This window comes from Bidens hawaiensis, unplaced genomic scaffold (genome assembly GCF_021521415.1).
Source record: "Bidens hawaiensis isolate Kalapana, Puna unplaced genomic scaffold, B.hawaiensis_p1.1 tig00070406_1, whole genome shotgun sequence".
NCBI lineage: Eukaryota > Viridiplantae > Streptophyta > Magnoliopsida > Asterales > Asteraceae > Bidens > Bidens hawaiensis.
Window position 1 is genome coordinate 9492 of NW_027502376.1, and position 11686 is coordinate 21177.

An 11686-nucleotide genomic window follows, 5' to 3' on the forward strand; every position below is an offset into this window, starting at 1 on the left:
TTCTTGAAGAAACTTTGAATTTTATACTAAATCTTCAACTTATTTGTACCGGAAAAAAAAGACGGCAGGGTGGGGTGGTCTTCAGAGTTTGTTTTATTAAACATATGTTACTTTTGTCTAAAAACATAAGTTTTTAACATGCGAAACGTATGATACGCATGTCTTCAGATTTTAAATATGCAAAAACGTATGTTACGTTTGTCTTCATATTTTAAAAATGCAATGTGTTTTTTTTGTACCGGAATGTTATTATTCTATTTTTTTATCTACTGATTCACCAATATTTCTAATAAATTAAAATTTAAATCATATATCTCCAACTTAAAACAAAATGTCAAACAATTTACTTATGATTATTATTACGTAAATGTTTTCAAAAGAACTTTTAAAGCAATTAAAAATGCGTATTATAAGATTTTTAAAACTTTCTTGTTCACTAAGAAGATGCTATTAACATAAAAAAAACATACAAAAATCAATAAGGATTTGAAATATTTCAATAGTCAACATGAAAATATATCAAAAGTAAAAAGGTGATATGACCCCAATAGTACTTTCCATCACCTTTAAAGGTGTACTTTTTTTAAAATATAAAATATGTCACAATCACTTTCATTACTTTATGTCACCATCACTTTTATTACTTTATGACACCATTAAATCTTTAAATTATTAAGTTCATTTGTTTCAGACGACTGTGTCTACATGCTGTCAAAAGAGAAGGTGTGTGGTGTATCATACAAATTTTAAAACTTTTTTGTTCATTAAGAAGATATTTTTAACATAAAAAAAACTATATAAAAATCAATAAAGATTTAAAATATTTCGATAGTCAACATAAAAAGACATCAAAAGTAAAAAAAGTTGATACCGCTAAAAATAACTTTTCACTACCTTTTAGGGTGTACTTTTATTAATATATATATATATATATATATATGTCACCATCACTCTCTCTTTCCTACGCATATCCACACACTTTTATCCCCACACTTTATATCACTGTCATACTATTTCTCCTACACATATATCCACACACTTTATGTCATCACCACTCTCCCTCCCTCCTACAAAAAATACACTATTTAAAAAAAATGTATTTGTTTTTCAACTTAACTCAATCCAATCCAGCCTATCTTCCTGTTTTTCTTTAAAATATCGATAACCAACAGGTTTCCGGCCCAAGATGACTATGGAAGTAACATACGTTTTAGAAGGAACTTCAAAACAACAAAAAAAACATATGTTAATTGTTTTGACATTAATCGAACATACGTTTTTCGAAAACATATGTTTTACGAACATTTTACATACACCAAAATACACTCATATGGATTCTTATTGATAAAAAGAAAAAACAATAATAAAAAACAAAATACAATTCTTTAGATCTTGAAAAGAAAAAGAAGAAAAAATATCTTATAAACAAATCAATACCACTATACACACTCATATGGATTCTTATTGATAAAAAGAAAAATAATAATAAAGAAAAAAAATACAATTCTTTAGATCTTGAAAAGGAAAAGAAGAAAAAAATCTTATAAACAAATCAATACCAATATACACTCATATGGATTTCTATTGATAAAAAGAAAAAAATAATAAAAGAAAAACATCAGATATCTACCAACTATATTCAAAAGAAAAAAAGAAAAAAGAGTAAAGATCTATCCAAAAATAAATCAAAGATCTACCATTACTTAGAGCTGAAAAAGAATCAAAATAGAAAAAAAAATAAAGAAAGAAAGAAACCTTCAGATCTTGAAAAAACATAAAAAAAATCTACCAAATTCCGAGTTAATCGGATCCGGCTTGCTTTCTTCGACCTTTCGTCGCCGACCTGCCGCTGTTTATTCTCCACTGCAAGAGTGGAACCATCACAAACATTATTGGCTGGATAAATACATACTCTATTTTGTTCTTGAAGATGGATAAATTTATGTTCTTGAAGTTGGTAATAATAGAGAAAGATGAAAGAGAAACTTTTAGAATGATTAGAGAAAATTGAGAAAAAAGAGATGAGAGAATAGTAAAAGATGGAAAAGGACAATATTTATGAAATTACCTAACTTTATTTAAAAACAATTAATCTAAGCAATGCATATGTGGCACAACAAGAGCCACACATTTGAGTTTGCAGGGTTTCACAACTGTAGGAGGTTTTCTTCTTATACTTTCTATATATATATATAGTGGTGTATTTAAAGTGCTAAAATTGTGGATTGATTCTAAAGCTGAAAGATAAACGACTTTTCGTGTTTCATTAAAATGACAAAACAGTTTTTCTTTCCTGTTTGGATTTGGTTGTGAGTGACAGATATTGTTTTTTACAGTTTGGGTAATCAAACAACACTTTCTTTCTAGTTCTTCTGGCTTAAATTTCCCAATTGCTTCACTTCTTTGACTTTAGTTTTACTTCATACACATGTATACAATTATTACCCTGTTTTACTAAGACATAATACTTTATATGGGTTTGGATCAAAGGGTAAAGTAATTCAAAAATTAGAAGGTGAGAAGGATTTGTACACACAAAAAAAAACCTCTAAAATAATAAAAAAAAAATCATAAGTCAAAATTTAATAAAAAATTGAAAAAAGTAATAACACAAAAATGTTTTCATCGTCTTTCTCGTTCTAAAAAAAGACACAATGGTGAGTGAAAAAGATCATTGTGTCTTTATGTTTATCATTGTGTTTTGTGTTTATTTTTATCATTAATTGTGTCTTTTTTCCTTGACATTGTGCCTTTTTTCTTTATAGTGTTATATTTTGTTCGTCATTGTGTTATATTTTGCGATATATTGTGACTTTTTTTAGTTATTATTGTGTCTTTTCTTCATTTTCGTCATTGTGTCTTTGATCTCACCAATGTGTTTTTTCGTGAATATTTTTAATTTTTTTATTATTTTTTTGAACGTGAATGATGGCAGAATCATTTTAGTTTTTTTATATTTTTTATTTATATTTTGAATTATGATATTTTCATGTTTTGAATTTATTTTTAAGGGGTTTTTCCGGTGGTCACAAATCCTTCTTACACTTCTTATTTTTGTCTTCTTTTGTATTTTAGTTTTACCCTTGGATCAAATATAAATAAAATTAAGGTGTTAACTGTGATAATTAAGTAGTAGAGTAACTATATACAAGTAGACTAATTATGTAATTACATCATAGAGTAATTACATAATTACTCTATGATATAATTACATAATTACTTTAATTATATATAATTACTCTACTTGATTCTCACAAGTAACACCTTAATTTTATTTGTACGTTAATTTTCCCCTCTACTTGATATTAATTATATGTAATAGAAAAATATAGTATTATGTAGACGTGCACAAATCGGGTACAATTGAAAAACCCGAACCGGTTCGGAACCGGTTTTTTTCTCACCGGGTAGGAAATGGCACCGGTTCGGTTCCCGACCCGAACCGATGCCCCGAAATGCCAACTTTTAGGAACCGGGTATGGTAGGAACCGGGATCAGTTATTACGTAAAAATCGGTTCCACCGTTTTTTTTTTTTTGAAATTCAAATAATCTAGCCATTAGAAACTGGTTCCAACGGCTATATAGCCGTTTTTTACCGTTGGAACCGGTTTTTTTACTATAATTAGGTTATTTTCATTCTATAAATAGCAAGGTATGGTGTGTACATGTTAAACCACTTCCAAAACTATAAAACACACTCCAAAACACAATTAAGCTTAAACCGACAACAAATGACAACTAATGACGACGTTGTTATGGTGATCGAAACAACAAGATGCCCCGATGTTTGGGTTCATTACTATTTGTGTCTCATGACCGACTCACAAGAGATGGCTCGTTACAAATATTGCTCATAGTTTCTTAAAGCAGGGTCCAACTCGACATTACGAAAACATACGAATAAATTATGTCGAGAGAAAAGAAGTTTGGATGCTAAAAAAGCGGAAGTGGGAGAGTCGTCCGGCTCTACAACCCAAGCATCTACCACCGGTGACAACGCTTAATCGTTGTAGAACGCCGGATTAAAACGACAGACTTTGTTTTTTATTTTTAGTTGTTATGTTTAGTATCGTTTATGTTTTAATAATGTTTGTAATAGTTATTGTTTAAATAAATAAAATGTTCGTCGTTATTAAAAAAGTAACAACAAATTAATCATGACTAACAAAAGTAGTTATTATTAAACAAATCAAAACTAAATATTAGTTGAACTTGTTACAAATAATTTTACTAAAACAAATAAAAAACACAAATTACAACTCTTCTTCGTCTTCACCATCGTCTTCATTCTCGTCTTCACCCTCTTCTTCGTTATCGGAAGAACCCGTCCTCCGCCTCCTCATCATGAATAGGACGCTCTATTGGTATTTCGTCTTCAAAGTTCTCCTTGTGTTGTACACGATCAACCGCATCCAAATGGTCATTTAGGCAAATGCAAACCTCTAGAGACTCGGGAGTTAATTTTGTTCTTCGCATAGATAATACCCTCCCACTAAGAGAAAAAACTGATTCGGAAGCAACCGTTGAGGCTTGTACGGCAAGCAAATCACGAGCCATGGCGGATAGAATGGGAAATTCGTTTTGTTTTCCTTTCCACCAAGCCAACAAATCAATATTGCGAATTTCGTCGACCGTTGCGCCCCAACATAGTTTGCTCCACTATATCGACCAAGTTCGCTAGTTGGTGTGTTTCCTTTTTGCCTCTTAGATGCCGATTCACGAACCAGATTCATCAAGTTTATAAGTGGGTCATTGCACGGCCTACTAGTTGTTTTTTTCACAAAAGACGATCTCGTGCTTGGACCATACATTTGAAAATAATGGTCATAAAGGTCTTGAAGGTTTTTGTTGAACTTTTCCTTCGCTTCCGTCGACAACTTTGGGTCGATCTCGTGCATACCCAAGTTGTCGAATATTTCCTCGATCGTTGTCTCAACCCCATGAACATTCCAATAGGGTTTTAATGCGGCGGCACAAGTAAAGACCGGCGGTATGTTTTCAAAATATTTTAATAATTTTTCCTTCATCACCGCAACAATATTCTTGAAGAGTTTGTTCTTCTCCGCAAAGTTTTTAAAAGTGCAAGACATGTAGTACAATTCTTGCAAAACCCAACAACTAGTAGGATAATAGACTCCCGATAACTTTGTTGTTGAGTTTTTGAACACGTCAAGATACCCCAACAAAAAAACGACATTCACCCAAACACTTTCTGGAAGCATATCCGCCTCGCGTTCATCAACAAGATTGTTATGAGAAGATTGTAAAGTTTGGCGTTGGGCAAAAACACACTTTAGCATATGACAAGTTGAGTTCCAACGGGTTGGAATGTCCCAATTCGGCCCCCAAATACTTTCTTTCAACCGACTTGCAATAGTTCTTTATATTCAAGATGTCTTCTTTTACCACTTTTGAAGACATCTTGTAACATAAGTCTAAAGAATTTTAAATCGTCACAAATGTTTTCATTGTCGAGACCTTTTTGAACAACCAAGTTGATGATATGTGCAACACATCGAACATGAAAAAAATCCCCGGAACAAGGTGGTGAATATTTAATGATAAATTTTACGGCCGCCTTAGTATTGTTTGAAGCGTTGTCAAACGAAATCGAAAATATTTTATTTCTCAAGTTGTAAGTCGTTATAACTTCATCAAGTAATTCAAACAATTTTTTGGCGGTATGTGGGAATAGGAAGTTTTCAAAAGCGATGGTGTGTTCCATCAATTGTCATGTCACCGGATCAACCCAATGAGCGGTGACACATATGTATGATTCGGGCAACCCGTGTTGTGCCGACCAAACATCGGTAGTTAAACCAACCATCGCTTGTAAAGAATGAAAAAACTCGATTAACTCTTTTTTAGCACACTCCCACAACTTGATACAATGACGTCTTAAGGTAGTACGACTTACATGTGTGTATCGCGGTTGTAGAGTTTCTCGAATCAACGACGTCAAATCCGGGTCATCAAAGTGGTTAAACGGCAAACCTCGTTGAATAACGAACTTTGCCATTCTATCTTGAACTTGAGTCGTGTTGTAACGAAATAGTGAACCATCTTTACCCAAGTCAATTTGATCGGTCGCGCCAATCCCTTTCAACGCCTTGCAATATGGCTTCTCGATATGTTTTCTCAAAGTCAAGTTGGAATCGTTCTTTAATTGTGTTCCACATAGTTTGCAACGAGCCTTTTGATAACCTTCGACATTCACAACCAAATCCCAATTCTTCCACATGTCTTGGTTGCGGTTATGGGTGACGGCCGCAAGAACATTTGGGTCCTCCATAGGAGGAACGGTTTCAATAAAAACACTCTTCTTAGCCTTCTTGTTGGTTTTTTTGATGGGTGCCGTAATAATATTTAGTTGGATGGTCGGGTTTGCTAGAGGAGAAGTATTTTAGTTTGTTTTTGAGTTTGGTGGTGAAAAAAGTAATGGAAAACAACTTATATATAGGTTTTGGGCTACAAGAACCGGTTCCGACGGCTATATTACCGTTGGAACCGGTTACAACGGCTCTTTTGTGTCTCAAAAACCGGTTCCAACGGCTATATTACCGTTGGAACCGGTTCCAACGGCTAGTTTGACCTGTGTTTGACTTTAAAAAAAAAACCGCCGGAACCGGTTTTTTCGGGTAGAAACCGGACCACGTACAATAAGGAACCGGGTAGGAACTGATTGGAAAATACAAATAGGGGAACCGGGTATGATTTTCAAGTAGAAAAATACCCAAACCGGGTATTTGGTCCATCGGGTAGGACTGGAACCGGTTCCGGGTAGACTTCACCGGTTCGGTTTCGGAACCGTTTTTTTTTGCACGTCTAGTATTATGTACATCATATACTAATTATTCGATTGAAAACTAAAGTTACATAATTAGATTTTAAATTTTATGAAGATAAGAGATAATTTAAATTAAATGTGTTTTATTAGTTAAATTAGTATTTTATATTTTTATAAGAGATGGAGCCGGAAAAAAAGGATGAAAAGAAACACAATGTCATGACTCATTAGTGATTTTTATTTATTAGATATAGATTCACCACTTGAAAAGGATTTGAAATAAAAACTACAATTCATAAGATTCTATTCTTAATCCACCTAGAGTTCATTTAAATACTTTACAAATAAAATGTATGCTATGTAAAATATTATGGACACTAACACAAATCACATACAGGAAAGAAGTCCGATTCAAGCGCTAACCTGGTTTACTCATGTTGATCGAATTAGTGATGTGGCATTGTGGTGGCCGACTCTATCCAGACGTGCACAAAAAAACCGGTTCCGGAACCGAACCGGTGGAACCGGCCCGAAACCGGTTCCAGTTCCTATCCGATGGAGCAAATACCCGGTTTGGGTATTATTGTACCCGAATGTCATACCCGGTTCCCCTATTTGTATTTCCCAGTCGGTTCCAACCCGGTTCCTAAGTGTACCCGGTCCGGTTCCTACCCGAAATAACCGGTTCCGGCGGGTTTTTTTTAAAAAGGTCAAACACTGGTCAAACTAGCCGTTGGAACCGGTTCCAACGGTAATATATCCGTTGGAACCGATTTTTGAGAAACAAAAGAGCCGTTGTAACCGGTTCCAACGGTAATATAGCCGTTGGAACCGGTTCTTGTAGCCCAAAACCTATATATAAGTTGTTTTCCATTACTTGTTTCACCACCAAACGCAAAAACAAACAAAAAAACTTCTCCTTTAGCAGACCCGACCATCCAACTAAATATTATTATGGCACCCATCAAAAAAACTAACAAGAAGGCTAAGAAGAATGTTTTTATTGAACCCGTTCGTGCTATGGAGGACCCAAATGTTCTTGCAGTCGTCACCCATACCCGAAACCAAGACGTATGGAAGAATTGGGATTTGGTTGTCAATGCCGAAAGTGATCAAAACGCTCGTTGCAAACTATGTGGAAAACAATTAAAACACGATTCCAACTCGACTTTGAGAAAGCACATCGAGAATTCATATTGCCCGGCCTTGAAAGGGATGGCGCGACCGATCAAGTTGACTTGGGTAAAGATGGTACGCTATTTCGTTACAACACGACTCATGTTCAAGATAGAATGACAAAGTTCGTTATTCAACGAGGTTTGCCGTTTAACCACTTTGATGACCCGGATTTGACGTCGTTGATTCGAGAAACTCTACAACCGCGATACACACATGTAAGTCGTACTACCTTAAGACGTCATGATTAATTTTTTTGTTACTTTTTTAATAATGACGAACATTTTATTTATTCAAACAATAACTACTATAAACATTATTAAAACATAAACGATACTAAACATAACAACTTAAACTAAAAAAAAAAGTCTGTCGTTTTAATCCGGCGTTCTACAACGATTAAGCGTTGTCACCGCCGGTAGATGCTTGGGTTGTAGAGCCGGACGACTCTCCCACTTCCGCTTTTTTAGCATCCAAACTTCTTTTCTCTCGACAATACTTATTCGTATGTTTTCGTAATGTCGAGTTGGACCCTGCTTTAAGAAACTTCGAGCAATATTTGCAACGAGCCATCTCTTGTGAGTCGGTCATGAGACACAAATCGTAATGAACCCAAACATCGGGGCATCGTGTTGTTTCGATCACCATAACAACGTCGTCGTTAGTTGCCATTTGTTGTGGGTTTAAGCTTAATTGTGTTTTGGAGTGTGTTTTTATAGTTTTGGAAGTGGTTTAACAAGTACACACCATACCTTGCTATTTATAGAAGGTAAATAACCTATTTTTAGTAACAAAACCGGTTCCAACGGTCAAAAACGGCTATATAGCCGTTGGAACCGGTTTGTAACGGCTATATTATTTGAAATTCAAAAAAAAACCGGTGGAACCGGTTTTTACGTAATAACCGGTCCCGGTTCCTACACTACCCGGTTCCTAAAAGTTGGCATTTCGGGGCATCAGTTTGGGTCGGGAACCGAACGGGTTCCTGACTGGAACCGGTGCCATTTCCTACCCGGTGAGAAAAAAACCGGTTCCGAACCGGTTCGGGTTTTTCAAGTGTACCCGATTTGTGCACGTCTAACTCTATCAACAAGGAGCACTTTGTATTGCTGGGCGGTTCCATCAGTCGAATTAGTAATGTGGCGTTGTCATTGTTTTTATAAGTCGGTTACAAAAATGAATGACAATCTAATCATAAGGTAATAACAGAGCCACATATCAAAACAAATTATTTGTATATCAAAAACAACATCATAAACAAAATGAATAATAGAATCAACTCAGAACCATGGTAACCAAAACAATACAACCAAAGTGTCCCGCAAACCATCAAACACCACAAGAAACTTATACAACCATCCATTCGAACCAAATCAAGTGGCAGCAACTGCAGTAACCACTTGGTCAACTATTGCAGTCAAAACCAACAGTCCCATTAGGAGCATCATCTTTAGCAGCCATTTCTGGTGCTGGTGCTGGTGCTGGTGCTGGTGCTGGAGCTGCATTCTTTGTGTCTTTAGAATCCTTGGCGGCAGGTGGTGGCGGCGGAATCATGTGTGCTGGCGGTGATTGCTTCAACTTCACCAAAATCTGTCTCAGCCTGGAGAGATCGGTTGGTTTCCCAGGCTTCGGTCCTTGAATGACTTCAATAGATGGTTTCTTGTCTTTATCTTTCCTGCCTCGTTTCTCAAGGTTCGGGACCTCACGAGGAACCAGCTCGGCTATTGCTTTCCAGTGTTGTTTGTCGGCTTCTTTGTGGAATTTCTCTTGCTTTGCTAGATATAACTGTTTTAAACAAAAAATATTGATTTGAAATTTAAAGCAAAAAGATGAAATTATTGAGAAATAAATAAAAAATAGTGAGTTAAAAATGCAGTCCAATGAGATGTCAGCAAAGGGATGCTAAATGGATCATGTTCGCGGATTGGCAGGTCGAACCTGCCACAAGCCCAGATATTTTACACAAACTCGAAAATCATTTGACACTTTGACCAAAACACAACAAGCGTATGCGTATTCACAGATTGGCACAAACACGAACTGTTTAACCCGATACTTTTTATTTGCATATTATTACTCTAGAATTACAAATTTACACCCCAAAATATGCATGTGCATACAGCAATTATGTTAAACTACTAAAAACATGATGCCCATTTATCTTTATTCTTTTTAAATTTGACATAATTTACCCAATCATAACACAAATCTTGAAAAGTTACAAACACGAATCAATCCGTGAATTGCCCAGGTATGGGTTGACCCGTGGCTAACGTGTTCGCGTGTTCAGCACTTCAAGCCGAATCCATTTAGACTAACGCCAAACCTATGAATTTCGTGTTAGGTTCGGGTCAAAACTTCCCATTTCCCAATTCCCTGCCCCTTGCACAAAAAATAATAATGCCAACTATTGCCAAGTGTGTTTAGAGTAACAATTTCGTCCAATTTTGGATAGTTAACAAAAGGGGCAATTTCATAGAATAGTAACCAAGTTTCAAAAGTGTTCCAATTAGGTCACTCAACTTTAAAAAGTGTTCTAATTAGGTCACTCAACTTTCATATTTTATTAAATTAGGGGTTTTAACATGTTTTTTTAACATTTTTATTTTTTGTTTCACATAAGAAATCTTTTTATCTTTTTTTTGATGTTGACGTTGAGTGGCGACGTGGATTTTCTTTTTTATTTTTGAATTTTAATATAATTAACATTTTTTAATTTTTTAAAAATATAACTACATATATTGCAAATTCCGACCCCCACATCTTATCCTCCATTTCTTTCTTAACAAACAAAAAAATCGGTGAGACTCGATTTGATGATTTAGTGATCCGATTTGAGAAAAATATGCATGAGTGACCTAATTGGAACACTTTTGAAAGTTGGTTACTATTCTATGAGATATTCCCACTAATACTATAACTATTAAGGAAGCTAATCATTGAGTGATTAAATCTTTCAAAATTTTTAAAATGATTAAAAATCAGAGAACAAAATAGGTTTTGCTAAAACTATCACACTAGCTCTTCACTTTCAACTAGGAGGCCAGGGCGTGCGAAAAAAAATCCGATCCTTAACAGTAAAACTGAACCGAAATAACCGAACCCGAACTAAAACAGACGGCTTGGTTTTAACTTTTTGTAAAATCCGGACTTTCGGTTCGGTTTCAGTGTTTCATGTAACTAAAAACAAAAAACAACAAACCAAATCAAATTTATGAATTTTCATTTTTAGTACTTTATAGAAATTTGATAATAGTGATAACCCAAATATTTTAGCCCAACTTATAATAATCAATTAAATATTAACCAACAAAAATATCTATGCTCAAAGTTTTGTTCAAATTCTTTACAATGAGCCAAACTATTTTCGGCCCAAAACTTTCAAGCCCAAATGGTAAAGCTGAAACCAAACCAGAAAGTCTGAAACAAACGTTTTCACAAAAAACCAAATCTTTGGTTTTTGGTTCGGTTTGACCCCAAAACTGGCCCATGCAGACATGAGACAACACACCCCTGCTTTCAATTAGAGCAAGCATGCATGGCAGCTCTTAGGAGGTGAACAATTCAACCCATTTAACTAAATGTGGGTCGTTTTGGGTCAGATGGGTACACTATGAAATCTTAGCTAAAAAGGAACGTGTCATAAGTGAGCCAGAGTGTTTTTAAATGCTTAACACTGCGTTTCTTGGGTTAAAAATATAAGTAATAACAAACACTGTTGA

The 11686-nt window shown here is 34.9% G+C and overlaps 1 pseudogene; it reads right to left on the reverse strand.

Annotated features, from left to right (window-relative positions):
* Positions 1 to 9153: 9153 nt before the first annotated feature.
* Positions 9154 to 9749, reverse strand: LOC143605620 (clathrin light chain 1 pseudogene; annotated as a pseudogene).
* Positions 9750 to 11686: the final 1937 nt, after the last annotated feature.